Source organism: Salmo salar, unplaced genomic scaffold (genome assembly GCF_965601325.2).
Source record: "Salmo salar unplaced genomic scaffold, fSalSal1 ptg000347l, whole genome shotgun sequence".
Lineage (NCBI taxonomy): Eukaryota > Metazoa > Chordata > Actinopteri > Salmoniformes > Salmonidae > Salmo > Salmo salar.
This window is the reverse complement of record NW_027675356.1, coordinates 918,451-924,573: the sequence shown is the minus strand read 5'-3', so window position 1 is coordinate 924,573 and position 6,123 is coordinate 918,451.

Here is a 6,123-nt window from a genome sequence, read left to right as displayed (position 1 = left end):
TCAGAGGCAGTCCCCAATAGGCTGCTGTAAACTCCCTGTTAACCAGAGACAGTACCCTATAGGCTGCTGTAAACTCACTGTTAACCAGAGACAGTCCTATAGGCCGCTGTAAACTCACTGTTAACCAGAGACAGTCCCCTATATGCTGCTGTAAACTCCCTGTTAATCAGAGACAGTCCCCTATAGGCCGTTATAAACTCACTGTTAACCAGAGACAGTCCCCTATAGGCTGCTGTAAACTCCCTGTTAATCAGAGACAGTCCCCTATAGGCTGCTGTAAACTCACTGTTAAATCAGAGACCGTCCCCTATAGGCTGCTGTAAACTCACTGTTGACCAGAGACAGTCCGCTATAGGCTGCTGTAAACTCACTGTTAACCAGAGACAGTCCCCTATAGGCTGCTGTAAACTCCCTGTTAATCAGAGACAGTCGTATAGGCTGCTGTAAACTCACTGTTAACCAGAGCCAGTCCCCTATAGGCTGCTGTAAACTCACTGTTAACCAGAGACAGTCCCCTATAGGCTGCTGTAAACTCCCTGTTAATCAGAGACAGTCGTATAGGCTGCTGTAAACTCACTGTTAACCAGAGACAGTCCCCTATAGGCTGCTGTAAACTCACTGTTGACCAGAGACAGTCCCCTATAGGCTGCTGTAAACTCACTGTTAATAAGAGACATTCCCCTATAGGCTGCTGTAAACTCCCTGTTAATCTGAGACAGTCGTATAGGCTGCTGTAAACTCACTGTTAACCAGAGACAGTCCCCTATAGGCCGCTGTAAACTCACTGTTAACCAGAGACAGTCCCCTATAGGCCGCTGTAAACTCCCTGTTAACCAGAGACAGTCCTATAGGCCGCTGTAAACTCACTGTTAACCAGAGACAGTCCTATAGGCCGCTGTAAACTCACTGTTAATCAGAGACAGTCCCCTATAGGCTGCTGTAAATTCACTGTTAATCAGAGACAGTCCCCTATAGGCTGCTGTAAACTCACTGTTAATCAGAGGCAGTCCCCAATAGGCTGCTGTAAACTCCCTGTTAACCAGAGACAGTAACCTATAGGCTGCTGTAAACTCACTGTTAACCAGAGACAGTCCTATAGGCCGCTGTAAACTCACTGTTAACCAGAGACAGTCCCCTATATGCTGCTGTAAACTCCCTGTTAATCAGAGACAGTCCCCTATATGCCGCTGTAAACTCACTGTTAACCAGAGACAGTCCCCTATAGGCCGCTGTAAACTCCCTGTTAACCAGAGACAGTCCTATAGGCCGCTGTAAACTCACTGTTAACCAGAGACAGTCCTATAGGCCGCTGTAAACTCACTGTTAATCAGAGACAGTCCCCTATAGGCTGCTGTAAATTCACTGTTAATCAGAGACAGTCCCCTATAGGCTGCTGTAAACTCACTGTTAATCAGAGGCAGTCCCCAATAGGCTGCTGTAAACTCCCTGTTAACCAGAGACAGTAACCTATAGGCTGCTGTAAACTCACTGTTAACCAGAGACAGTCCTATAGGCCGCTGTAAACTCACTGTTAACCAGAGACAGTCCCCTATATGCCGCTGTAAACTCCCTGTTAATCAGAGACAGTCCCCTATAGGCCGCTATAAACTCACTGTTAACCAGAGACAGTCCCCTATAGGCTGCTGTAAACTCACTGTTAATCAGAGACAGTCCCCTATAGGCTGCTGTAAACTCAATGTTAACCAGAGACAGTCCCCTATAGGCTGCTGTAATCTCACTGTTAATCAGAGACAGTCCCCTATAGGCTGCTGTAAACTCACTGTTAATCAGAGACAGTCCCCTATAGGCTGCTGTAAACTCACTGTTAATGAGAGACAGTCCCCTATAGGCTGCTGTAAACTCACTGTTAACCAGAGACAGTCCCCTATAGGCCGCTGTAAACTCCCTGTTAATCAGAGACAGTCCTATAGGCTGCTGTAAACTCACTGTTAATCAGACACAGTCCCCTGTAGGCTGCTGTAAACTCACTGTTAACCAGAGACAGTCCCCTATAGGCTGCTGTAAACTCACTGTTAACCAGAGACAGCCCCCTATAGGCTGCTGTAAACTCACTGTTAACCAGAGACAGTCCCCTATAGGCTGCTGTAAACTCACTGTTAACCAGAGACAGTCCTATAGGCCGCTGTAAACTCACTGTTAATCAGAGACAGTCCCCTATAGGCTGCTGTAAACTCACTGTTAATCAGAGGCAATCCCCAATAGGCTGCTGTAAACTCCCTGTTAACCAGAGACAGTCCCCTATAGGCTGCTGTAAACTCACTGTTAACCAGAGACAGTCCTATAGGCCGCTGTAAACTCACTGTTAACCAGAGACAGTCCCCTATAGGCTGCTGTAAGCTCCCTGTTAATCAGAGACAGTCCCCTATAGGCTGCTGTAAACTCTCTGTTAAATCAGAGACAGTCCCCTATAGGCTGCTGTAAACTCACTGTTGACCAGAGACAGTCCCCTATAGGCTGCTGTAAACTCACTGTTAATAAGAGACAGTCCCCTGTAGGCTGCTGTAAACTCACTGTTAACCAGAGACAGTCCCCTATAGGCTGCTGTAAACTCCCTGTTAATCAGAGACAGTCGTATAGGCTGCTGTAAACTCACTGTTAACAAGAGACAGTCCCCTATAGGCCGCAGTAAACTCACTGTTAACCAGAGACAGTCCCCTATAGGCCGCTGTAAACTCCCTGTTAACCAGAGACAGTCCTATAGGCCGCTGTAAACTCACGGTTAACCAGAGACAGTCCTATAGGCCATTGCAAACTCACTGTTAATCAGAGACAGTCCCCTATAGGCTGCTGTAATCTCACTGTTAACCAGAGACAGTCCTATAGGCTGCTGTAAACTCACTGTTAATCAGAGACAATCCTATAGGCTGCTGTAAACTCACTGTTAATCAGACACAGTCCCCTATATGCTGCTGTAAACTCCCTGTTAATCAGAGACAGTCCCCTATAGGCCGCTATAAACTCACTGTTAACCAGAGACAGTCCCCTATAGGCTGCTGTAAACTCCCTGTTAATCAGAGACAGTCCCCTATAGGCTGCTGTAAACTCACTGTTAACCAGAGACAGTCCCCTATAGGCTGCTGTTTACTCACTGTTAACCAGAGACAGTCCTATAGGCCGCTGTAAACTCACTGTTAAACAGAGACAGTCCTCTATATGCCGCTGTAAACTCCCTGTTAATCAGAGACAGTCCCCTATAGGCCGCTATAAACTCACTGTTAAACAGAGACAGTCCCCTATAGGCTGCTGTAAACTCCCTGTTAATCAGAGACAGTCCCCTATAGGCTGCTGTAAACTCACTGTTAAATCAGAGACAGTCCCCTATAGGCTGCTGTAAACTCACTGTTGACCAGAGACAGTCCCCTATAGGCTGCTGTAAACTCACTGTTAACCAGAGACAGTCCCCTATAGGCTGCTGTAAACTCCCTGTTAATCAGAGACAGTCGTATAGGCTGCTGTAAACTCACTGTTAACCAGAGACAGTCCCCTATAGGCCGCTGTAAACTCACTGTTAACCAGAGACAGTCCCCTATAGGCCGCTGTAAACTCCCTGTTAACCAGAGACAGTACCCTATAGGCTGCTGTAAACTCACTGTTAACCAGAGACAGTCCTATAGGCCGCTGTAAACTCACTGTTAACCAGAGACAGTCCCCTATATGCTGCTGTAAACTCCCTGTTAATCAGAGACAGTCCCCTATAGGCCGCTATAAACTCACTGTTAACCAGAGACAGTCCCCTATAGGCTGCTGTAAACTCCCTGTTAACCAGAGACAGTCCCCTATAGTCTGTTGTAAACTCCCTGTTAATCAGAGACAGTCCCCTATAGGCTGCTGTAAACTCACTGTTAAATCAGAGACAGTCCCCTATAGGCTGCTGTAAACTCACTGTTGACCAGAGACAGTCCCCTATAGGCTGCTGTAAACTCACTGTTAATAAGAGACAGTCCCCTATAGGCTGCTGTAAACTCACTGTTAACCAGAGACAGTCCCCTATAGGCTGCTGTAAACTCCCTGTTAATCAGAGACAGTCGTATAGGCTGCTGTAAACTCACTGTTAACCAGAGACAGTCCCCTATAGGCCGCAGTAAACTCACTGTTAACCAGAGACAGTCCCCTATAGGCCGCAGTAAACTCACTGTTAACCAGAGACAGTCCCCTATAGGCCGCAGTAAACTCCCTGTTAACCAGAGACAGTCCTATAGGCCGCTGTAAACTCATGGTTAACCAGAGACAGTCCTATAGGCCGTTGTAAACTCACTGTTAATCAGAGACAGTCCCCTATAGGCTGCTGTAATCTCACTGTTAACCAGAGACAGTCCTATAGGCTGCTGTAAAATCACTGTTAATCAGAGACAGTCCCCTATAGGCTGCTGTAAATTCACTGTTAACCAGAGACAGTCCCCTATAGGCTGCTGTAAACTCACTGTTAATCAGAGGCAGTCCCCAATAGGCTGCTGTAAACTCCCTGTTAACCAGAGACAGTCCTATAGGACGCTGTAAACTCACTGTTAACCAGAGACAGTCCTATAGGCCGCTGTAAACTCACTGTTAACCAGAGACAGTCCTATAGGCCGCTGTAAACTCACTGTTAATCAGAGACAGTCCCCTATAGGCTGCTGTAAACTCACTGTTAATCAGAGGCAGTCCCCAATAGGCTGCTGTAAACTCCCTGTTAACCAGAGACAGTACCCTATAGGCTGCTGTAAACTCACTGTTAACCAGAGACAGTCCTATAGGCCGCTGTAAACTCACTGTTAACCAGAGACAGTCCCCTATATGCTGCTGTAAACTCCCTGTTAATCAGAGACAGTCCCCTATAGGCCGTTATAAACTCACTGTTAACCAGAGACAGTCCCCTATAGGCTGCTGTAAACTCCCTGTTAATAAGAGACATTCCCCTATAGGCTGCTGTAAACTCCCTGTTAATCTGAGACAGTCGTATAGGCTGCTGTAAACTCACTGTTGACCAGAGACAGTCCGCTATAGGCTGCTGTAAACTCACTGTTAACCAGAGACAGTCCCCTATAGGCTGCTGTAAACTCCCTGTTAATCAGAGACAGTCGTATAGGCTGCTGTAAACTCACTGTTAACCAGAGCCAGTCCCCTATAGGCTGCTGTAAACTCACTGTTAACCAGAGACAGTCCCCTATAGGCTGCTGTAAACTCCCTGTTAATCAGAGACAGTCGTATAGGCTGCTGTAAACTCACTGTTAACCAGAGACAGTCCCCTATAGGCTGCTGTAAACTCCCTGTTAATCAGAGACAGTCGTATAGGCTGCTGTAAACTCACTGTTAACCAGAGCCAGTCCCCTATAGGCTGCTGTAAACTCACTGTTAACCAGAGACAGTCCCCTATAGGCTGCTGTAAACTCCCTGTTAATCAGAGACAGTCGTATAGGCTGCTGTAAACTCACTGTTAACCAGAGACAGTCCCCTATAGGCTGCTGTAAACTCACTGTTGACCAGAGACAGTCCCCTATAGGCTGCTGTAAACTCACTGTTAATAAGAGACATTCCCCTATAGGCTGCTGTAAACTCCCTGTTAATCTGAGACAGTCGTATAGGCTGCTGTAAACTCACTGTTAACCAGAGACAGTCCTATAGGCCGCTGTAAACTCACTGTTAACCAGAGACAGTCATATAGGCCGCTGTAAACTCACTGTTAATCAGAGACAGTCCCCAATAGGCTGCTGTAAACTCCCTGTTAACCAGAGACAGTCCCCTATAGGCTGCTGTAAACTCACTGTTAACCAGAGACAGTCCTATAGGCCGCTGTAAACTCACTGTTAACCAGAGACAGTCCCCTATAGGCTGCTGTAAGCTCCCTGTTAATCAGAGACAGTCCCCTATAGGCTGCTGTAAACTCTCTGTTAAATCAGAGACAGTCCCCTATAGGCTGCTGTAAACTCACTGTTGACCAGAGACAGTCCCCTATAGGCTGCTGTAAACTCACTGTTAATAAGAGACAGTCCCCTGTAGGCTGCTGTAAACTCACTGTTAACCAGAGACAGTCCCCTATAGGCTGCTGTAAACTCCCTGTTAATCAGAGACAGTCGTATAGGCTGCTGTAAACTCACTGTTAACAAGAGACAGTCCCCTATAGGC